Here is a 25,226-nt window from a genome sequence, read left to right on the forward strand (position 1 = left end):
AATTACAGTCATGCTGAACTACTGTCAAATTAGAGGTATAAAGGTAAAGAACTTGCAGTAGATATCGTTACACCCAGCGTGGCTTCTGAGATTTGAATAGTTGCTGATCTCTAACGCTGACCTCCAACAAAGATGGATAGATAGGACGGTTTCTTGGACACCATGAAAGGCTCCTCTGACCAGAAATATCATTCTAGTGAATTTAGAACAACACCTAAATCGGCCACGTGAGTCAACATTTATAATAAACAGAAGAAGAATGGGAAGTAATATTCACTGAGCATCTATCAGCAGGTATGGTGGCAGTTATTGAATGTAAGGTCACTGAGTTCTCACAGTCATCTGGACACACACACACACACACACACACACACACACACAGCAACTCATTGTCTGCATTTTTATGTGATTTTAAGGTTTAAAGAGATTAAGGATCACATTGTGTCCGTGGTTAACAAGTTTTGTAGCCAGTATTTAAACCCACACTCAACAACTCCACTGCCTAACTCAAGCTACACCCCAAGGCTCAAAATCTTTGTGAAAAGCCCCAATTATCAGTCATTATCATCTGGACTCCGCAGAGGTACGACTGGTTTTGGCTAAGGAGAACATTAAACTCCTCAAAGTAAGAGAAGGAGGGATCAGTAAGTATTGGGCTGGACCAGGGAGACAAACCAAATGGAGTATGGGGCTGGGAGACAAGATGTCTGTAGGATCTGTAGTCCTGGGCAACTTTGCTCCAAGCATCCTGAGGTAAAGTCCTATAATTAATTATTTCAGGGGTCACAAGTAGTCTTTTCACGCCTCTCTGAATCTTGGAGGCGGACTCAGTGTAACAGAGGCAGGTGGATTTTGCACCGAGGGTAACTCCTGTGCCATCCTGATGCAGCGTCCGTGAACCCGTCTTCCCGTAGGGAAAGGACTAGTAAAACATAACCTATATGATAGGCGTTACTTCTTAGTTCGTTTAAAATAGAGCATGAAGTGGCTTCCATTACAGTCTCGTGGAGATTTCCATTGTTGTTCATACTGAGAGATAAACGAGTTTGTAAATGAAGGAAAGTCAGGGATTCTACTAGTGTTTCAGGAGTGAAGTCTAAAATTTTTTTGAAAACGCCATTTAGAGTAGGTGAGAAATTGGAACAGTGGCCAAGAATTCATACCTCTACTAAGAAATTCCCATTCTTTGCTTAAAAGTACTTATTTATGGTTTATTGAAGTGTAGTTGATTTACAATGTTGTATTAGTTTCAGGTGTACAGCACAGCGATTTAGTTATATATACGCATATATCAGTATTCTTTTCAGGGTCTTTTCTACTATAGGTTATTACAAAATATTGATTAGAGTTACCTGTGCTATATGGTAGGTCCTTAGTGTTTATCTATTTTATATATATAGTAGTGTGTATCTGTTAATCCCCAAATCCTAATTTATCCCTCCCACACACACCTTTCCCCTCTGGTAACCATGAGTTTGATTTCGAGATCTGTGAGTCTGTTTCTGTTTTGTAAATGAGTTCATTTTTTTCATTTTTTATTAGATTCCACATAGAAGTGATATCATATGATATTTGTCTTTCTCTGTCTGACTTACTTCACTGAGTATGATCATCTCCAGGTCCATCCATGTTGCTGCAAATGGCATTATTTTGTTCTTTTTTTATGGTTGAGTAGTATTCCATTGTATACATGTACCACATCTTCTTTATCCATTCATCTGTTGATGGACACTTAGGTTGCTTCCATGTCTTGGCTATGGTAAGTAGTGCTGCTATGAACATAGGGGTGCATGTGTCCTTTTGAATTAGAGTTTTCTCCAGATCTAAGCCCAGGAGTGGGATTGCTGGATCATATGGTAGCTCTATTTGAAAAATTCCCATTCTTGAGCTACAGATGATTGCCCCCGGCACTAATGAGGATTCCATTTTCAGTGCAGGGTCCCAAACTCACCATGGTGGCCTCTACACTTTAGGAGTTTTCCTGTGTGTTCTGGCACTAGACTGGCACAGCACCCAGCCCTGGATTATGTCCATCATCGACGGAAAGAATGAGCAGGACAAGTCTACACAGCTGATGGGAGCCCCTCCCCATGTTTCTTCAGACACCTGGTCTGTCCAGGGAACAGATCCCCTGGCCCCCTTGCTGAGAGGATGGCAGGACTGCTGGCAGGCCAGCCAACAGGGTACACGGCCAGCGTTGGCTTTTCATGACCACTCTGATGTGTTTGTGTAGAAAAGAGTGTTTTCTGTGGAAGTTTTTAGTCTGCATCTCAGGGACCTCTGCCCCTCGGCTGCCATCATGGGGGACCAGGACCTGCTCCCTCTAGGCACGCCATTTAGAGTAGTTGAGAAATTGGAAATTGTTCTCCGTGGTGCCCAGAGAACAAGGAAAATCAGCGGATGAGTTGGAAGGTGGTGGGTTTATTGGGATGATGCGAAATTGAAGCCGTACTCGAGGATGTGCATGAGGATGATGTATAATTTGGAAATCAGCAGAATTCACCTCAGGTAATTGAGACAAGGTGTGTACCTTCCGGTCTCTTGTATTCCTTTCTTGTGTGTTTTGTTTTTTGGGTTTTTTATTTTGTTTTGTTTTGTTTTAGGTGCCTCTTGCCCTGGCCCTAAGTAAACTCATGTGGCCTTTCAGCCCCTTAAGCATTTCACAACCTGGCCCATACCCATTTTGTTTTCCATCACTGGTCCAGTCTCATATCCTGACCATTCTTCTTCTTCCTTTCCCTCACAGTGGTGGTGCTGAAGGCTCTCCTGGATAAAAGAGTTGCCAGTTATGAACTACCAAGCCAACATGATAATGCCTGATAATTATGGCTTAATCCATACAGATAGCACCGTGGCTTCTCAACAGACTTATTGGGCTGTATAACCTCCACACCCTTTATTTCACCAATTTTAAGTGTACATCTACAACGGCTTTTAGTGTACTTACACGGTGGTGCAACTATCACCACAATCTAATTTCAGAAGATTTCCATCACTGCAAAAATATTCCTCATTCCCTCCACCTCATCCTGCCCTCAGTCCCAGCCAACCACCAGACTACATTCTGTCTATAGATTTGTCTTTTCTCGGTATTTCATATACATGGAATTACCAAACTACAATCTGTCTCTATACATTTGTCTTTTCTAGGTATTGTTAGCCTATCACCAACCGACACTCCATCTCTATAGATTTGTCTTTTCTGGGTACTTCATATAAATGAAACCATACTATATATTTTTTTTAATTGTGATAAAATCCACATAATATAAAATTTACCACGTTGACCATTTTTAAGTGAACAGCTAAGTGGCATTAGGGACATTTACAGTGTTGTGCAACTATCCCCCCATCCATCTCCAGAACTTTTTCATCTGGCAAAGCTGAAACTCTGTACCTACTGAACAATAACTCCCCTTGTTCCCCTTGTCATATATGTTTTTCAGTGACTGGAATTTTTGTCAGGATTCACCCATGGTGTAGCGTGTATCAGTACGTCATTCCCTTTTATAGTTGAATAATATTCCATTGTATGGATATACCCTATTTGTCTATGCATTCATAAGTTGACGGATATTTGGATTCTTTCCACTTCGATTTGGTCACTGTGAATAATGGCTGCTATGAAATGTTTGCAATTCATGTGCAAGTTTTTATGTGGATAAATGTTTTCAGGTCTCCTAGTTAGATACCTAAGAGAGGAATCACTGGATCAGAGATTAACTCTAGGTTTAACACGTTGAAAAACTGCCAGCCTGTTTTATCAAAACAGCTGCACCATTTTATATTCCCAACCGAAACATGAGGGTTTCAATTTCTCCACATCACCATCAACATTTGTTATTGTCTTTGGTTTTCATTGTAGCCATCCTGGTGGATGTGATGTGGAAGCTCATTATGGTTTCGATTTGCATCTGTGTGAAGGCTGATAAAGTCAAACATTTTTTTTTTTATGTGCATATTAGCCCTTCATATATCTTTTTTGGAGGAATACCTGTTAAGTTCCTTTGCACTTTTAACTTAGTTACTCTTTTGTTATGGAGTTATTTATATGCTCTGAATAAAGCCCCTTATTGGATACATGACTGCAATATTTTCCTCTGAGTTCTTAAGTTGTCTTTTCACTTTCTTGATGGTGTCTCTTTTTTATTTATTTGTTTGTTTGTTTATTTATTTTTGGCTGCGTTGTGTCTTCATTGCTCCGCGTGAGCTTTCTCTAGTGCGAAGAGCGGGGGCTACTCTTCGTTGCGGTGCGCGGGCTTCTCATTGTGGTGGCTTCTCTTGTTGCGGAGCACGGGCTCTAGGCGCGTGGGCTTCAGTAGTTGTGGCACGTAGACTCAGTAGCTGTGGTTCATGGGCTCTAGAGCGCAGCCTCAGTAGTTGTGGCACGTGGGCTTAGCTGCTCCGTGGCATGTGGGATCTTCCCAGACCAGGGATTGAACCTGTGTCCCCTGCGTTGGCAGGCGGATTCTTAACCACTGCGCCACCAGGGAAGCCCCATGATGGTGCCTCTTAAAGAGCAAACGTTTTAAATTTTGATGAATTCCAATTCTTCTCTTTATTCTTTTGTCACTTGTGCTTTTAGTGTCTTATCTAAGACATCATTGCCGAACCCAAGGTCATGAAGAAATATTCATGCTGTCTTCTGAGAGTTTTATAATTTAGCTCTCCCATTTAGGTTTATGACCCATTTTGAGTTAAGGTTGTGTCTGGAACATCCAAGATAGGAACCACGTACATTTATACGGGGAATTTACCTGCAGCAGCTAACCCACTGCTAATTAAACAGTACACACAAAATACAGATTTTTGGATAAACGGATATTTTATATGTGCAGATTCCATAACCCTGACTCCCCATGTGAAACTTCATCCTTTACTTGTAATTAAAATGCAAGAGGAAGGTAGAATAAGATAGAGGTAAGAACTAAACGTATATCTCCGTATCTCCTCTTCTCAGCATGCTGTATGAACTGCAATTCATTTTTCTCTCTTAAACCTCTTCCATCATTTGAGAAGGCACGTATTCAAACAACAAATTCTCAAGGCTGAAAAAAATACCTACTCAAACACTTGGTTTGAATGGAATCAAAACAAGAGCTAGCCTCTTCAAACAACACTGAACATGTGCGGAATTAATAATAATGTCTTGTAACTTGAGTCCTACAACCGATTCTACCCCAGCCAAGTGTGGAAATGCAGCACGGTTTGGAGAGCAGCAAGAAGCAGCCATGGCGAAGCTGCACAAACCACTTAGGGAATTGTAAATGATGGAAAATTGATGTCTAGTCCGGAAATTAGGCAATCATGAGTGGATTGGGCCGACAGGAAAGGCCGGCGTGTGAATCTCACACCATCAGACCCCTCCTTCACACCACTGATCACTTGACTAGCCACATGATTTCAAGGGTAAATTGCCAACACATCATCTGACCTTATATATCCAAATGGAATTCTCATTTAGTTACATTACTTCAAACAGCCTATGCATAGTTTTATGATTACGATCTTGACTTGAAAAACGGAAATAGAACGGGAATGAACTCCCTAGGAAAGCTGTCCTTAAGTGCATGATTATTCCACTTTTCAAACCTGAATGCATGCTTTATTCCAGTCTTCCTGCCTGATAAGAATTCCTTTCATACACCTGATTCAACAACACTGTGGAAAGTCTCCGCTGTAAACCCTCAAATGCATAACCGAATAAGGGAAGGTGCTTCTCCCACCAGACATGTCTGAATCTCAATGTTGCTCAACCAGAATCCACTTAGCTAAGTGCCACAAATCCCCCCAGATGTAGACATGGCACGTTGACATGCTAATTGGAACCACTGACATAATTCTTCTAAGAGGGAATCCACCTGGGATTAACACAAACACACTACTATATGTAAAACAGATAACCAACAAGAACCTACTGCCTAGCACAGGGAACTCTACTCAATATTCTTTAATAATCTGTATGGGAAAAGAATCTCAAAAAAGAATAGATGCATGTGTATGTATAACCAAGTCACTTTGCTGTACACCTGAAACCAACACAACATTGTAAATCAACTGTACTCCAATAGAAAATAAAAATTCAATTAAAAAAAGAGGTAATCCACTTGGCCAACAATATTCCAAGTTATTTGGCTGCTAATAAAACTGGATCAGCTGGAGGTGAACAGCTTCATTTGGCTGGCAAAGGTGTAGTCTGAGAATCAACACAGTTGACATACTAGGATCAATGTTTCGAAGCACCTCCGTTCTCCTGTTTCTCCCTTCTCTCCCATCTTTACAACTTTTTCCTGGACAGGTCTATTTCCCAGGTGTTTCTGTGGATCTTGATTTTTAATCCTGAGGTAGAATTGACGGCACTGCCCTCCACTCTGTCACATGATGGATGGCAACAGCTCTCCGGGTGGGAATGAAGGATGCGTGTAAAAATTCTACTTCATCTGCTCTCATGAAGCCACATATTAAAGAGAAGCAAAACACCACCCCCGCTGAACCCTGGAGGACATTTTCCCCACTCGACATTTTTCTGCACTTTTATGATAACGTGCCTTCAGAGTCAGGAATGCTCATTTCAAAGAGATTTTTCTTTGTTCTATTACGACCAGTGACAGAGGGCTGTCATCAGGGGTGTCCATAACTCACTGTTACTTGCTTCCAAATGAACATTTCAGCTCCATATCTGATTAACCAGCATCTCTTCTTCTCTTACTGAGAGTTATTCAGAAAGAAAGCCATCAACTTCAATAAGTAAAGGTGGAAACATAGTTACTCTGCCATTTTTTTTTTTTTTTCTATTTCTTGCCCAAAGATGTTTTGCAGACTGTCTACATTGGGCTTATGGATACCAGCTTTCGGAAACTCTCTGGCCCCATTTAGGATCTTGTATGTAGGAACTGATGTTCCAAATATAAGAGTTCATAATACTGCATTAAACAATATTCCTTCCTCTTTAGAAAATTACTTTAGCTTTACACCCACCTCCTCCTTCAAGAAATAATATAGTAGATGTGGTCCATGTATACAATGGAATATTACTCAGCCATAAAACAGAACAAAATAAAGCCATTTGCAGCAACATGGATGGACTCAGAGATGATCATACTCAGTGAAGTAAGTCAGACAGAGAAAGACATGTATCATATGATATCGCTTTCATGTGGGATCTTACTTTTTTTAATGATATAAATAAGCTTATTTACAAAACAGAAACAGACTCACAGATTTCCAAAACAAACTTATGGTTACCAGAGGGGAAACGGGGGTGGGGAAGGATAAATTAGGAGACTGAGATCAACATAGACACACTACTATATATAAAATAGATAACCAACAAGGACCTACTGTAGAGCACAGGGAACTCTACTCAATACTCTGTAATGGCCTATATGGGAAAAGAATCTGAAAAAGAATGAATATATGTATATGTATAACTGAATCACTATGCTGTGCACCTGAAACTAAGACAACATTGTACATCAACTACACTCCAATAAAATTAAAACAAACAAAAAAAACGAATAATATAGTAAAATCTTGAGACAAAGGAGGCAAGGGAGAAACCAGGATCTTGGAACCTGCTGCTTTTCAAGAGTCTTTTATAGCCTGGGATTCTCTAGAGCAGCGCTATTGACCTTTGGGGCCAGATAACTCTGATGAGGGGCATCCTGGGCACTGTAGGATCCAGCAGCATCCCTGGTCTCCACCCACCAGATGCCAGAAGTACACACCCCCCACTTCTGACGATTAAAAATGTCTTCGGACATTGCCCTACAGAGGGGAAAATCAAGATTGGCTGAGAAACTTGCAGCAGTGCCTAAGATGTATGGACCCAGAGGATATGTAACTCCACGGCTATCTCACAGTTCTCCCATCCGATATAAAACTCTTTTCCTATGTAACGCCTTCATAAAAACCCTACTGATACGTACTTCCAAACTGCTTGCCTCAAAAAGGCGTGATCTTGTTCTGTCGACTTCACACTTTGGAGACATTCAGGTGGTATAGTGGCCAAAAATGTTAGAGTCACCTTTTTAACTAGAGGACCCTAATCCTTCCTTTCTAAAGGATAACCAACTGCTTATGTTTTTTAAAGTTCTGCTGGGAAGTAATGTGTCTCCGTTCAGGACGCATCCATGGTGAAGGTTCTGGAATCCCTCTGCTGTTTTTTTCGTGGTGGTGTTCCTCTCCTGTATTAAGAGTTGGACTGAATTTACAAGATTGCAATTTAAGGAGATTTGTGACTGTGCAGTGTTTCCCGAGATGACTTCCAGCATCCAAAATGTGTTGCTTCACCAAACCAATTCTCTGATTCCCTCACGCTATCCCTGTGCCCAGCAATTCAGTTCAATTCTGACACTGACCCTCAGAGCTAGCTTAGAGCCCACAGATGAAGGGCCCAGTCTCACAAGGCTGCCCCCATCTCAGACATCAGCTGCAAATGGGGTGCCCCCAAGGCTACCCAGACTTCTGCCCAGCCAACCAAACACGTGGGGAATCCCTACATCCTCCAACTCAGGTTCAATGATTCACTAGAACAGCTCAAAGAACCCAGGAAAACACCTTATTTACTTTTACCAGTTTATTATACAGGATACAACTCAGGAACAGCCAAGTGGAAGAGATGCACAGGGAAAGTTATGGGTCCCTGGGGGCGTGGAGCTTCCGTGGTACCCCTCTGCCAGCCCATCAATGTGCTCAGCACCCTGGAAGCCCCCTAAATCACGCTGTTCCAGAGTCTGTACAGAACCCAACCTCCAGCCTGCCTCTCCTCTCCAGAGGTCAGGTGTGGGGCTGCAAGTGCCAACCCTCTAATCATGTGGTCCTTCGGATGACCAGCCCCCATCCTGAAGCCATCCAGGGACTCCACCTTGAGTCCCCTCATTAGCATAAACTCAGGTGTGCTCCAAAGGGGCTTCTTACAAATAAAAAAAGACATTCCTATCACTTGGGAAATTCCAAAGGTTTTAGGAGCTCTGTGCCAGCAGGCAAAGAGCAAATTTTAAATTAATTAATTTATTTCTGTATATACCACAGTGATAGAAACAACTGCCTGATCCAGGCACAGTATGTGGACCCTGGACCCTTTCGAAAGAAAGGACAGAAGCCTCCGCATCTGCTGATTACTGCTCCTACCACTGAGCTGAAAGCAACCAGATACTGGGTCTCTCTTATCCTAACACTTCATCATCTAAATTTATCGCCCTGTAGAGAACAGATTGCTGGCTGCCAAGGGGGACAGGGGTTGGGGAGGGAAGATACTGGGAGGTCGGGATTAGCGGATGCAAACTATTACATCGAGGACGGATAAACAACAAGGCCCTACTGTAGAGCACGGGGAACGACATTCAACACCCTGTGATAAACCATCATGGAAAAGAATACAAAAAAAAAAAAAAAACCCAGTGTCTATATATGCATAACTGAGTCACTCTGCTGTACAGCAGAAATTAACGGAACATTGTAAATCAACTATACTTCAATTAAAAAAAAATAAATTTATTGTCCAGCTCCTTTTGCATTAGAATGAATCTTAGCCTTTGGGAAAGAACTACAGCCCTTTGGACAATCATTTCCAGACTTCAAGGCTTTAATGGAGTAACACACTGAGTCATTTGGTTGGTTGTACTTTCTCCAAAGGTTCCTTCCTTATCATAACGGCTGGTTTCAAATGAGTATCACAGACCACCATCTCCTCCTCGGCACACTATTATAAACGACATAACATATAACCTGACATACCATTTTTCATGTAAAATAACAGAATTACAAACAAACAAACAAACAAACAAAAAAACCCATTTGGTGGAAACACCATTCACATAAAAGATGTATGGAAATGAAGTCACAGAATGTACGGTAAGTACAGAATTTGTGTGGCTTCCAGGGGCTTCAGCTACTCAAATAACTGTAATCAATGCTCAGAGTTCTTTGTATTTACGATGCTCTGGGGAAATCAATGCAGGGGAAGCACTCTTCTCCAGGGATCACGATCTTATCTTTATCCAAATGTATCTAAGTGTCAGCAATTTCATCTTCTGAAGCTAATTTTAACTGTTTGTTGCCCATTTTCCTTAAAAAGAAAGAAATTATCCAATCCCACTTCTGGATGTAGATCCTCCCAACTTCAAAGCAGGATCTTGAAGAGGTACCTGCACTCGCATGTTCCTTGTAGCATTATTCACAGTAGCTGAGAGGTGTAAAGAACCCAAATGTCCATTAATGGATGAATGGATACACTGGTATATATTGTATGTGGTATATATTGTACGTAAAACAGAATAGTACTCGTCCTTAAAAAGTAAGGAGACCCTACAGGTGCTACAACATGGATGAACTTTGAGGCTACCATGTTCAGTGCAATATGCCACTCAGTGAAGGACGAATACTGTATGATTCCATTCAAAAGAAGTAGTTGGAATAGCCAAAATCATAAAAACAGAAAGTAGAATCGTGGATACCAAGGGCTGAGGAGGAAAAGAAAATGGGGACACGGTCAACAGGCACAGATTTTCAGTTTTGTAAGATGAAAAAGTTTCAGAGAAGTAATAGGGACTCTCGTTCATCGCTGGTGGGAAGGCAAAAATGGTACAGCCACTTTGGAAGACAGTTTGGTGGTTTCTTATAAAACTAAACATACTTTCGCCATACGATCCAGCCATCACGCTCCTTGGTATTTATCCAAAGAGCTGAAAACTTACATCCACACTAAAACCTGCACGTGAATGTTCATAGCAGCTTTATCCAAAACTGCCAAAATTTGGAAGCAACCAAGATGTACTTCAGTACAGGAATGGATACATAAACTGTGGTCCATCCAGACAATGGAATATCATTCAGCAATAAAAAAGAAATGAGCTAGAAACTTAAATGCGTATGACTAAATGAAAGAAGCCAATCTGGAAAGGCTGCCTACTGTATGATTCCAATTCTATGACATTCTGGAAAAGGCACAATGACGGTGACAGTAAAAAGATCAGTGGTTGCCAGGACTGCTAGGGAGGGATGAACAGACAGAGCACAGAGGATTTTTATGGCAGTGAAAATATTCTGTATGATGTTATAATGATGGATACATGTCATACACTTGTTCACACCCATGGAACGTACACCACCAGGACTGAACCCTAATGTAAACTGGGGGCTTTGGGCGACGGTGTTGTGTCAGTGTGGGTTCATCAGCTGTAACAAATGTACCCTCTGCTGGGGATGTTGATAATGGGGCAGGCTGGGTATATGGGCAGACAGGGGATATATGAGAAATCTCTGTACATACTCCTCAAATTTTATTGTAAAGCTAAAAGTGCTCTAAGAATGGTCTTAAAAATACATACATATTTAGTAGATTCACTGTTAAAAAGTTCCAGAGTTCTGTTGCACAACAGTGTGAATATACAATACTGAACTGTACACTTAAAAATGGTTTAGATAATAAATTTTATGCTGTGTGCTCTACTACAATCAAAAATTTTAAAAAATTAATAGGAATACAACGAATTGTACTTTAAATGAGTGAGCTTTATGGGATGTCAATTGTATCTTAAAAAACATGGTAAAAACTCACTGGGAAAAAATTGTGAATTCTAGAAGGTTTTCTTATCTACTTACATGACTCTCATGTTTTTCCTGTATATGTATATGTATCATGCACATATACATATAGTTTTCAATAACTGTCATTATTCCTTTAAAAAGACATACGGCACTTATTAGTTTTAAATACACATCAGTATTCTAAGCCTCATTTCCATGCCCTGAATTGGAACTATGGCTTACGTCAAGGAGGAGAAAACTTTTCCTATATCCTCTTAGGCTCTGTTCTAGAGACCTGTGAATTAAGCTGACAAACAACAGATTAGCAGCAAGAGAAAAGACAGATTTTTACATAAAGGAGTTCACCAAAAAATGTGAGTCAAGGAGACAGTTAGAATTGGGGGCTTATATAACATCTTAACGGGGTGGGGGATGTGCGGAGGGGCAGCTATGGGAAAACCAAGGACTGTTCGAGAAGATAAATGGGCCCTAAGGAGAAGAGATGGGAGACATGATAGCTTAGCAACAATGTCCTTTTGGATGTGAGGCCCACCTCTAGTCTTTGGAGATAAGAGTCCATCTTCCCTAGTGGTTCCTAGAGAGGGCATTTATGACCATGCAGTTCTTTGGAGTTCTTTGTGGAGGTTCTGATTTTAGACAGATCAAAGAGTTCAGGGGGAAAAAAAACCCCAGCTTATTCTCAAATGCCTTCAACTCATCTTTTTCATGTCTCAGCGGTGTTTCTGGACCCTTTCTCCCTAGTGGGGATCAAAGCCCCTTCGCGTAGCAATCAAGCCTTTGCATTTACTGGTGGTCACCGTCTAACCTGACCACGGCCACGGCGTGCCAACACTGGGCCCCTTGTATCGACGGCACACAGTGGGGAGTCGGACATGGAAAGACAGGGTCACGGTATGGAACCCAGAGTCATGGGATCGGGGCTTTGGAACAGCATGTAGGTGGGAGTCTCAGGGGAAGGGTTTTGAGGCAGAGGGAAGCTTGCACGCAGGACGCAGGGCTCACGTCTACAAAGTCGCTGCCAGGTGCAGAGGTGATGCTGCATCTGTAGCGATGCGTGGGACTTTACGTTTCCACTGACGGCACTCCGGGGCCCGGGAAGCATGTGAGCGCGGCTGCGGCACCATGAGTACGCGCGAACGGTCGTGACGGCACGCGGGCGGCACGCTCTCACCGCCCGTCCTGCGCTAAGATCCCCAAGTGCTGAAACCCCATCTCCCGTCGCCTACGTCTGCCCCCAGCTCTCGCACAGAGGAGAGGCTCGGCTGTCGCCTTCTGTAGCTCTTCTCGGCCTGTGGCCGGCATCAGCATGTCTGGTTCCCTCGGTGAAAGACAAAAAAAAAAAAAAAAAAGAAGTGCCGGAAAACGAACGAGGTGATTGTAGGTGCGCTATTACCGGAGAGGGAACGTTCATCTAAGGAGGGACATCTCAGAGAAAGGGACTGGAGCCTGGGCGCTCGCAAAAGCAAGCAGGGGCACCGTCCTCGGCGTGTGCCAGTGACAGGGGAGAGTAAGGCGACTGTTCCCTGGGGCTATTCAAGGGACGGGGGCCTTGACCGTAAGCCCGGTGCTGGGACAGAAAGCGGCGGTGGGGGGGGTGGGGAATGTGCTGACCCTGGCTTTTCCGAGAGCTCGGGGCTCAGGTAAAGCTACACCTGGCCACCTTGGTAGCCAGTCTCCAGGGTGAGGGCGGAGCGCCACCTTCAAGCTCCCAGAGAGATAGAAGCCCGGCTGCCCCCAGAGGCGGTGACCGTAATTGCGGGACGGGCCTCAGCTGTCCACACGCTCCACGAACTCTTCGTGCTTGAGGCTCTCGCTGAATGTGAAAATCACACTTTGAAAAACTTCTTAAAATTCCTAGCTCATGCCTGCTATTCCTGAGCTCTTACTGAGCAGATTTGTAAGGCAGGACCAAACGTGTTAACTGCCATCAAGATTTTCGTATAGATGAGCTGTGAGGGGTGTCTTTATCGTTCTCCGTCCGCCTGCGGTGGGCTTTGATCTACAAACGTAGGCGTTCCCCCCATTCCATTTTCTTAAAAACCGAAAATACAACTACTCTGTGTTCATACCTTAATACCCTATATGACGTAGTATATCCCTGACCGCATAGAACTGCCATTTTTCCCAGGCATTGATGGGAGTTGCATGTTTTCTTACAAGATTACACATCTGATGTTTGGGGTAAAGTCCACAGAACGGCTTCTGTTTCTATCCACACAAAGGCTTCCTCCTCCCCCTGTACCCATCTGCTCGCAGAGCTGGACACTGGGGATATTTTCGTACTCCCCCCCCCCCCCGCAGGACCTGTGGTGTCATCCCTTTGTGTCACAATGCCAGGTGAATGAGGCTCCAAGAGAGAAGCATATTTCTCGAAGCCAAACCGCTACACACCAGGAGAGCCAGCCAAACTTAACGTGTGTGTGACCGCGGACACACACACATCCAAATGAAATGTATTCCCAACTGCCTTCTCCTTTGCTGGGTCCCCCAAGTGCTCTGTCCGCTGTGACATCAGCTGGCACTTGGTCTAGTGTGAAGGAGGGACAGTTGGAGTGGGAAGAGACAGCTGTCCTAACCAGTGTAGATAAAATCTCTCACCGGGACAGCATTTCTTGCCGGTCACAAGCTTGTATCATCTTGACCCCTTCCCCCAGCTGATAAGCTAAGAGGGGGATGTGTAATTCTTCTTCCCAAGAGGGAGGAGACACTACATTTATCTCAAAACATCATCCATGGCAGACCTAAGTTTTACGGCGGAAACGTAATTCAGAGGGAAACGTGATCCACGAGAGAAGCGGCTCCAAGAGGAAAGGAAAGTTCACAAGAAACAGAAAGGAAAAAAGAAAATATCAACTCTCCACGCCACCCTGTGGAAGATGGCCTTTCGGCCCAAGAAGGGGACCTCATGCTGTATTCTCAACACGTTTCAGAATTCCTGGACGCTGGGCAATTCTGTGTGCATGGCTGCTTACGTATGGTTGCAGAGGAGGTGATACCTAGAAAAAAAAGTTCCCTCTGGAGGACAGTGGGCAGGCGGCAGCTCCAAATCCACGGCAGGGCCGATATCAACTATGATCTTAATAAGCATTGATGCTTCATCCTTTTCCACAACCAAATAACACAACTGCACTTGAAGTGGCTAAGCTCACGGAAGGGTGAAATCATCACACTCATAATAAGATATAAAAAAAATGAACACATTTTAAGTTTTATTTAACTAGACAACTGAGGAATACAAAAGTCGATGGTATCACTGGTTCCGAGGAAAAATTTTTTAAAAGGATAAAATCATAGGCTGGGCATGTTGATGTGAAGGTGTATATGGAAAGTCAAGTGGTTTTTCCCCAGGGTGTGGGACACAGCTAATTAAACCCGATTAAGCCCAAAGGGAACAGGAAAGAATTTTTGGGTCTCTAAGAAGTATTTTGCATTGCTATCTGTCACCTACAATTTAGGGAGTTGTAAAATAGTTCAGGTAACTCAGGAAACTGCTGTGCGTAGGCAATGCATAGGCTTCTTTGAAGCACCTTTTTTTCCCCACCATTCTGTATCCCTAAATTCACCTCCCAGGGAACCTCATTCTTTCAGATTTGATTTGTGTTAAATCCCACACCATTTTCCTTCTGAATACCATGTGACTCTCAAGTTAAACTCGTGTATTTTTAGTAAATGACACAGAACATAAACACACAAATGTGCATTATCCCTTCCAAAAAAACAATCAGCCTTTGGAACTCTTAAGTGCATTGTGAATACCCAAGATACGTTTTGAAGTCTTTGCTCAGGATTATCCTTAGAACCCACCACAAATTACTTTGAATAACCTCATTGGTGGCAAATTTATTTTCCTCATGTTCTGATTCATTTTCTGGAGCAATCAAAAGCCATTTATAAGTAACTTTAAAAAGCAGGTGGGATGGATGGACCTAGAAATTATTATACTAAGTGAAGTAAGTCAGACCAAGAAAGACAAATACCATATGATATCACTTATACGTGAAATCTAAAACATGACACAAATGAACTTATTTACTAAATAGAAATAGACTTGCAAACATAGAAAACAAACTAATGGTTACCAAAGGGGAAGGGGGGAACGGATAAATTAGGCGTTCGGTATTAAAATATACACACTGCTGTATATAAAATAGATACACAGCAAGGACCTATTGAATAGCACAGGGGACTATACTCGATATCTTGTATATATCACATCATTTATATGTACGTATGTATACTTTGCCATACACCTGAAACATTGTAAATCAACTATACTATACTTCAGTTCAACTATATCAACTATACTTCAGTTAAAACACACACACACACACACACACATACACGAGGACTCCAAGCTGAATACTAACATTCTGAATTTAAAAGCAAGGAAAACTGTCAGTGTAGCCTAGGCTGGGTTGTCCCCTTTTGAACCAGTAACATTTTCCCCCAATCTGAAGGCTTAGACAGGGTTGCCGGTAAAATAAAAAAGTAAACACTATGAGGTCCAACCACTGTAATCTGTAAATAAAGTATGTATAGGGCAACATTTGTGCTTCCACAGGAAACGATTCTTTGTTTAGACCATATTCTTCCTGCTAAATGATTCTGATTCTCTTCATAGCCTTGCCTTGCCTTTGAGTGATTTCACAACTCAGGAGGTTCCAAATGACTGAGAGTACTGCAAAATAATTCTCGTCAATAGACATGAAAATTCTGCCTTTGGAAATTCAATTGACTTCTCTGCCCCACAAAAACGGAAGTCAGTTTGCTTCCATTTGTCTGTTCATGTCCATGTTTTTGACCTAGAGATATGACTCTTCTTTGGATTGTTCTAGGACGGAGTTTAACAACCTACCACTGGTTCACTCAGCAATAAAGTGTTAAATGCCATCTTGAACATCTGTTCATTTTTTTTTTTAATTAGTTTTTTATTTATGGCTGTGTTGGGTCTTCGTTTCTGTGCGAGGGCTTTCTCTAGTTGCGGCAAGTGGGGGCCACTCTTCATCGCGGTGCGCGGGCCTCTCATTATCGCGGCCTCTCTTGTTGCGGAGCACAGGCTCCAGACACGCAGGCTCAGTAGTTGTGGCTCACGGGCCTAGTTGCTCCGCGGCATGTGGGATCTTCCCAGACCAGGGCTCGAACCCGTGTCCCCTGCATTGGCAGGCAGACTCTCAACCACTGCGCCACCAGGGAAGCCCCCAGGGAAGCCCCCCTGTTCATTTTATATCTGTCTGAGAGTCGTGGTTTTACCTTTTCTTTGAAAATTATTCTTGAAAAGACCTTTTTTGCATAGAATGGACTTGCCTTTTGGAAAAGAAGCATAGCAAAAACTTCCCAAGGAAGGTTTATTGACAAAGTTCCGCCTGGAGATGTATTTCAAACTTCCATTGAGAAAACAATCACAAGATAAAACTCTATTTTATGACGCTGCACTCTTGTCTTGGAAGAAGTTTGTCAGTTTCCTGCCCTTTTTTGTTTCCTTACCATGCAAACTCCAAACAGAGCTTGAATGTCAAGCTGGTGATAAATCTTTTTTAAAAAATTGATAATGCTTGTCAGCAAAACCGTTTTTGTTTTGCTTTGGGCTGTTAGCCCTGTCTCACTGTTGATGGGGTTCAGGACGTGCTACCCCAAAACATGACAGGTTGGCATATGGAGCATTTTAAACTGAGGGAGTTTGAGAAAAGGACTGAAGCAGGAAGGTCACACTGATGTCTTCCTCCTACCCCACCCCCCAAGCTTGCCCTTCTTCCCTAAAATAGGTCATTAAACTCCCATGTGAGCGGCGCCCTCGCTGTACCAGGAGGAGAGAAGACATTCACATCACCAGAGATGGGGATTTGGGGGCTGAGAAATCTGTACAGAATAAACCTCGTTAAACTAACCCTCACCTTCCTAGTTACCTCATCACCCTTCACTACCCCAAGCCCAAACCCCTTTGTCTTGTCAATTCTGTACAAATTTATTGTTTGTCTGAAAGGTATAAAAGCTTCCTGCTCAGGTCACTTTCTTGGGTTTTCATTCTCTTGTGAAGGCTCCCAGGTAAACATTTAATAAAATGTGTATGCCTTTCTCCTGTTGATCTCTCTTGTGTCTGCTCAATTTTCAGACCCAGCTCGAGACCCAAAAAGGCCGGAGGAGAATTCTTCCTCTTTTATACTGTCATAGGAATATTCTCAGAAGTCAGACCTCTTAACCATCATGTGGTCCTTCCCTTGCTTTTTCCTTCAAGGAGTCGGTAAGAAGTCTGGCCATGGCTGGCCAGGGGCAACAGGGCAGGGGGTTTCTGGGTGGAGACCCAGACCATTAAAAGGGGACCAGCTGGGAATTGACCTGAAGCTTGGAGAGGACATCTCAGCTGCTAACACCCGCTTGTGTCCTAGCTCTCGGGAGCCACCGCTTTGGTCTCCTAAAATTTCCTGGAGGAAGAGCTAGGGGCCGTGTTCTCATCTGGAGAAGTGGATTCTCTTCCGAGCTCTCTGGCTGCTAATAGAATTCATTTCTTTGTGGCTATCGAACTCAGAATCGCTGGCTTCAGAGAGACTCTGCTGTGTCACGTGTCTTGCCTCTAAAGCTTCTTTGAAAAGCCTGAGTGAAGTGGTCAGGTCCACCCAGGGCAATCTGCCTATTGATTTACTCAACGTCTATGTTTGGGTTAGGGACCCTAATCACCTCTAAAATATGGCATCTACTAAAAACGCTTCACCTCTGCTATACACAACCTAATCACTGGACTGACATCCATCACATGCAAAGACCATGCGTACACTCAAAGGCAGGGATTATATAGGATGTACAGACCAGGGGGTGGAAATCTTGGGGGCGTCTGTATCATTCTGCCCCTTGCAGTTGTCAAAAAATCAGATATTCTCCTAGAGATTCTGTGCAGTGCTATAACAGGACTGAGAAAATCAGTTTTGTCTATGACTTGAGCAATGTCAATTTGATGTTAAAGGTCATCTTTCTTTTTACCTTCACCCAAAAGACTTAATTAAGCTGCGGAAACCTCTAATGAGAGATTTTGCTGGTGACTGAGAAATGAGCAGCATGGAATAATCGTGCTCTTCTATTTTTAACAAAATTTTTCCGCTAGCTGCTGATTTGCTTTATTCTCAGTAGAGTTAACTCAGGCATTCAGTGCAATAGACTGAATGTTTGTGTCCAAACTTCCCCCCCCCAAAAATTCATATGCGGGATTCTGACCCACATGGGATGGTATTAGCGCTGGGGTCTTTTGGAGGTGATCAGGTCATGAGTTCCCATGAATGGGATTAGTGCCCTTATAAATGAGACCCCAGACAGTCCCCTCAACCCTCCCACCATGTGAGGACACAGCGAGAAGATGGCCACCTATGAACCAGAAAGCGTGACCTCACAAGACAATAAATCTGCTGATGCCTTGATCTTGAACTTCCGTGCCTCCAGAACTATGAGAAACAATGTCTGTTGTTTAAGCCTCCCAGTCTATGGCATTTTCTTTTGAATTTTATATTTTTTTAATACAGCAGGTTCTTATTAGTTATCTATTTTATACATATTAGTGTATATATGTCAATCCCAATGTCTCAATTCATTTTTGTTATAGCAGCCTAAACTAAGATATTCACATTCAGGAGAGAGCTCGTAACTCTTGAAGGATGAGATAGTGTACTTGTCCAAAATAGCAAAATAAAAGAACATCATGCATTGTTTGTATTTATAGCTGAGTCTCTTTACCATCATTTAAGAGTTCTGAGTGAAGCTCTTCGGTACTAGGTATGACTCAGGAACGGGAGCCAAGAGTATAGATGGTGGGATTTGAGATCGGCGAAGGACCATATACATTTCCACTCAAGTACCTTCATTCAGTGATGAAGCACTCGAAGCCCTGACATGGCAGGGCTTCCCACTGGTCACAGAGGGAGCGGGTTTGGCATGCAATAAGACCCCGATTCTTAGAATTCCAGCCCCCTGAGTACTCCATTCTGCTTCTGTCCTCTGTTGCTTAGAGATGATGACCGCATACACCGGGAGGTCTGCACAGCCAGGAAGTGCTAAACATCGACGCTGGCAAGTAACAGAATCCAATCTTTCTATGAAACTATAGCATATCTGTACTTGGAACTCTCTGAGTGCAATTCTAGCCTTTGGACCTCAAGAGAGACAGGATGACACCTGAACACCAACCCCAAGTCAACAATATCAACAAAAGCAACAAGGTCATAGGAAGACTCAGCTCAAGCAATCAACATCAGGAGGGTGGAAGCAGTAGGAAGGTGGGCGGGGGTATCACATATGGATACACTAAAAAGGTCAGGGTCTCTGTGGTCTAGAAGGAGGGAAGATGAAGAGCTGGGACCACATGGTTCCCTCCTATACATTCAGTCTCGCCCTAGCACAGGTTCTAGGTACATCAAAGTCTTCACCTGGCTTCAGCTTCAGACCAACCTTCATCCTAATTCTGCCGGACGCGTGTTTCAGTGCCCGTCATGGGAATACTGCCTGGTCTGTGCACCCAGTGCTCTGCCCTGCACCGTCTCACACACCTGGGTTAACGATGCAAGCCCTGTGCGGCTCCTCACGCCTCAAAACTTTTCCTGCAAACTTGCCTAGTCCCCCAGTTTCTCCAAAATGGGGGCTTTGCTTTCTTCTTGCTAATTTTTTTTACCAGAAAAGTCCTCCTTCTAAGCCATGGTGATCAAACTTGACTATGTATATGAATCCCATTGGAGTGCTTGTTAGTTAAAACACTCACTGCTTTGCAGCAACATGGATGGACTTGGGAGGGTATCTTGCTAAGTGAAGTAAGTCACACAGAGAAAGACAAATACTGTACATATCACTTACACGTGGAATCTAAAAAATGCAACAAACTAGTGAATATAACTGAAAAGAAGCAGACTCACAGATACAGAGAACAAACTAGAGGTTACCACTGGGGAGAGGGAGGGGGGAGGGGCAACATAGGGGTAGGGGGTTAGGAGGCACAAACTGTTAGGTTTAAAATAAGCTACAAGGATATACTGTCCAACATGGGGAATATGGCCAGTATTTTATAACAACTACAAATGGAATATAACCTTTAAAAATTGTGAGTCAATATATTGTACACCTGTAACTTATACAATATTGTATAGCAACTATACTTAAAACATTTTTAAATTAAAAAACTCATTAAAATACTCCGTGCTGAATCCACTCCCTCCGCCCCACCTGCCCCATCCCGAGTACCTGACTGAGGAGGTGCGGCTTGGGGTGAGAGTCTGCATTTCTAAGCGGCTCCCAGGAGCTGGTGAGGCAGCTGGTCTGGAAACACACCTCGGGAGCCAGAACCCTACGAGGCAACATGGCGTCATCGGTCATGAGTTCCGCTGTCCGTTCTCCCTGGTTTCAACTACCTGGTTTTGTCAGCATCCACCTAGGGAGCTAACCTTCTCCAGGTGGTCGCAGCGGGTAACCAGATGCCTTCCCCACCTCCAACCTCCAATGCTGTAAGGCAGGCAGCATTAGCTCCATCCTACCAATGAAGAAATCGGGCTTGGAGCTACTGAAGAACTTTCTCTCTGCACAGAGTTTACAAAAGGCCAAATCAGGATGCCAGCTGAGTCTCTTCTGCCTTCCGCCTCTTCTTTTTATTTCCCGCTGTACTGTCACGCCAAAGGTCAACTCTCTTCTTTTAGAATCCGGCTTCTGACAAATGTCCGTTCCCTTTCCTCTTTCCATCTCTTTCCGACGCTCCTGAAAGCTGTGGCTCACAGGCAGTCCACCGGGAGCCAGAACAGGACCCCAGAGATCAGCAGTTTTGGAAGCCCCAAGTTCAAGTTCAGCCTGTCCTCACGCATCAGAGACCACGTTGCAGTGGCTCTTGGACTACCTTCTAGACGTCAGCCAGCGTCTGTCTGCCCTCGTGAGGTGGAGAGGCATCGTTTGGAAAAGGATCCAGTTTCACAGCTTTCCCTGATGGGCAGGTAAGAGCTACCCAAAGGTTAATTACTCCTCATATCTCCAGGTGGCCACAGTTTTGAAATTAGCAGCGCAGAGTGAGACATGGGCGGTTTGGCACTGCAGTAGCTGCCCAGGTGTCCTTTATGGAAGTTGTCATAATTGATATTTTCTGGGTGACTCTTCAACTCATGACCATTGTACATTAAAACGGACCCTATGCACTTATCAACGTTGACAAATGTATTTACTCACAGAAATTCAACAACTGAACCATCTCAAGTTAATTAGGTCGACGGCACTTTAGAACTTTCGGTCGATAGCAGCGTTCTCTGTTCGCAGGAGCGCAGAGAAACGCCCATCTTGAAAGGAGGATATGGCAGGGAGAAAGGAAGCTTCCCTCGTGGAAAACGCATTCCGTGACTCTGTGAATGAGAGAATGTGCGGCTGGCGTCTCAACTCCCATCCGAGCCCCCTCTCCACCCAAACAGGACAGACTTTCAGACTGGCTGGCTCACCGAAAATGATACGAGGAGAAATGACCAAAGATAGAGAACTGGAGGAGTCTCCTTTTTATCCTAATTTTGTCCCTCCAGAAACTGGACCTAGCCATTAAAGGTCACACAGACTCCCTCTCTCATTCAGCAACATGTAGCACTTTGCCATTTCCCAATGCCCTGCTGTGGGGATTTTTTTCCCCCTGAATGAACCCAATAAGTTGTCAGAGCAAAATGTCCTATTTAAGTAAGGGAGCACATCTGGTTCAATTTCCTACTTTTGATCTATTTTCGTAGTACCCTCGTTGTGTCACAAGAGCCCACGGAGCTATCCAAGACAAATGAAAATGTTACCCAATGATCTTGCGTTAAAAAAAAAAAAGAGTCCCTTTTTTAAAAGTTTATAAGTTCTCTCTCTCTGTATGTATGTGTGTATACACACACACACACACACACACACACACGTTATTTATATGTTAATTACATACATATATTATTTCCAATAGATAATGTATTTCTTGAGGGTAGCCTGTATCACAATTTTTTATCCTAAACACCTTAACACAAGATTAAACTGCCACAGATAGTTAACACACTTTTTGAACAAATGAATAATTAAAAAAAATTTTTATTGAAGTATAGTTGATTTACAATGTTGTGTTAATTTCTGCCATATGGCAACGTGATTCAGTTATACATACATATATATTCTTTTTCATATTCTTTTCCATGATGGTTTATCACAGGATACTGAATATTGTTCCCTGTGCTCTACAGTAGAACCTTGTTGTCTATCCATCCTATATATACTAGTTTGTATCTGCTAACCCCAAACTCCCACTCCATCCCTCCCCCACCCCCCAACCCCCTTGGCAACCACAAGTCTGTTCTCTGTGTCTGTGAGTCTATTTCTGTTTTGTAGATAAGTCCATTTGTGTCATACTTTAGATTCCACATACAAGTGATATCATATGGTATTTGTCTTTCTCTGTCTGACTTACTTCACTCAGTATGATAATCTCTAGGTCCATCCATGTGGCTGCAAATGGCCTTATTTCATTCCTCTTTATGGCTGAGTAATATTCCATTGTATATATGTACCACATCTTCTTTATCCATTCATCTGTCAAAGGACATTTAGGTTGCTTCCATGTCTTGATTATTGCAAATAGTGCTGCAATGAGCATAGGGGTGCATGTAACTTTTTGAATTAGAGTTTTCTTTTCTTTTCTGGATATACACCCAGGAGTGGGATTGCAGGATCATATGGCAACTCTATTTTCACTGGAACAAACGAATATTTTAATTGCTCTGCTGGGTTGTTAATTTCAATGTTTCCCCCCCTCTTCCATGAACTAATTTATCTTTATTTGGAAATAGGGGGACCATGCATCCTGGTTTGCTGAGGACTTTTGGGGGGCTTAGCGTGGAAAGTCCTACATCCAGAGATCCAGATGGTTGGTGAGGCTATTTGGAAAGATTATGCTTTCAGCTTTTTACAATTCTTTTCCCAAATTCTTGCGAGTTTGTTGTCCCTACACAAACTCTTCCAAATCCTGTATCTCCAACTTGTCCTAGCTATAGAAAGGAACCATGCATTTCTCTCACTGAGCAAAAGCCCCCACTAGTGGTCTAGGGGTCTACATCCTTTGGAGAAAAATGTGTCAGTTACAGGAATAGCAGGAGGAGGAGATAGAGTATCCCTGTTATAAATGAGAGCTAAAGTTTAAGTATTAAACAGATGCATATTTATTGGGTTTGCTGTTGACAAATAGAGTAGTAGGAGTCAACCATCTTCCACAGGTTCCTTTTTTTTTTTTAATTTTTATTTATTTATTTATTTATTTATTTATTTATTTATTTATTTATTTATTTATTTTTGGCTGCGTTGAGTCTTCATTGCTGCACACAGGCTTTCTCTAGTTGTGGCGAGCGGGGGCTATTCTTTCTTGCGGTGCGCAGGCTTCTCACTGCAGTGGCTTCTCTTGTTGCGGAGTACGGGCTCTAGGTGTGCGGGCTTCAGTACTTGTGGCATGTGGGCTCAGTAGTTGTGGCTCACGGGCTCTAGAGCACTGGGTCAGTAGTTGTGGCGCACGGGCTTAGTTGCTCCGTGGCATGCGGGATCTTCCCGGACCAGGGCTTGAACACGTGTCCGCGGCATTGGCAGGCGGATTCTTAACCACTGCGCCACCAGGGAAGCCCTCTCAGGTTCCATTTTTAAGTCTGAGGCTAAACAGTGTCACTGTCAAAAATCCTCTCCAAAGATGTATGTGCCTAGTGACAGAGGACCTGAGGAAGAGTCTATATGTGTCCTAACAATGTTGTAACAAATTCCGACAAATGCAGTGGCTTAAGACAACACCAGTGTACTTTTGTACAGTTTTGGAGGTCAGAAGTCAGATGTAAGCTTTGATATATAAGATGGATAAAAAACAAGGTCCTCCTGTAGAGCACAGGGAACTATGTTCAATATCCTGTGATAAACCATCATGGAAAAGAATCTAAAATAAAGAAAGTATAACTGAATCACTCTGTTGTACAGCAGTAATGAACACAACATTGTAAATCAACTATAGTTCGATTTTAAAACAAAGTCGGAAATGGATCTCGCTGGGCGGAAATCAAGGTGTGGGGAAGGCTGTGCTCTGGAGGCCGCAGGCAGAATTTGCTCCCTTGCCTGTTCCAGCTTCTAAAGGCTGCCTGCATCCTCTGGTTCGTGGTCCCTTCACAGGCAACTGAGTAGCGTCTTCCAATGACCCCGTGCTTCCCGTGTCGCAGCTTCTTCTCTGACTCTGCTGCCTTCTGCCTATAAGGACCCTTGTGAGCACATCGGCAACCCCAGATAACCTCCGCCTCTCAAGATCCTCCACTTAACCTCATCAGCAAAGTCCCTTTTGCCTTATAAGGTAGCACACTGGCTGACTGGGGGATGAGGACGGGCATCTTTGGGGGGCATTATTCGGAGTCGCCTTGGCTTTGCTCAGTGCTTTGCTGACCCCAGAAGGCAAGATCATGTCAGGTCTGAAAGCATCATCTGAATGGGAAAGCAGGATACACTTCCATTTTTATCACAGACCCATGTCCTTTGGGCTCTGCCAAAGCTGACACTCATTCTTTTTCTGAAAATTGAGATAGAATGGACATTTAATATTATATCTGTTTTAGGTGCGTGACATAATAGTTTGATACAGGTATATATTCTGAAATGACTCCCACAATGAGTTTAGTTAACATATATCACCTCATATACATACAATT

The 25,226-nt window shown here is 43.1% G+C and overlaps 1 protein-coding gene across 11 annotated transcripts in view; it reads right to left on the minus strand.

Annotated features, from left to right (window-relative positions):
- NLGN4X (neuroligin 4 X-linked) overlaps positions 1-25,226 on the minus strand; it is an 886,820-nt gene that overhangs the window by 625,955 nt on the left and 235,639 nt on the right. Inside the window, exon 6 of one of the 11 annotated variants that reach the window (XM_082375571.1) lies at positions 20,761-25,087. The exons of the other annotated variants lie outside the window; for them this stretch is intronic. The gene's annotated coding sequence lies outside the window, so the exon portion shown is untranslated. The remainder of the gene's footprint in view (positions 1-20,760; positions 25,088-25,226) is intronic. 11 annotated transcript variants of the gene reach the window in all.

Source organism: Balaenoptera borealis (assembly GCF_965194805.1).
Source record: "Balaenoptera borealis genome assembly, chromosome: X".
Taxonomy (NCBI): Eukaryota; Metazoa; Chordata; class Mammalia; order Artiodactyla; family Balaenopteridae; genus Balaenoptera; species Balaenoptera borealis.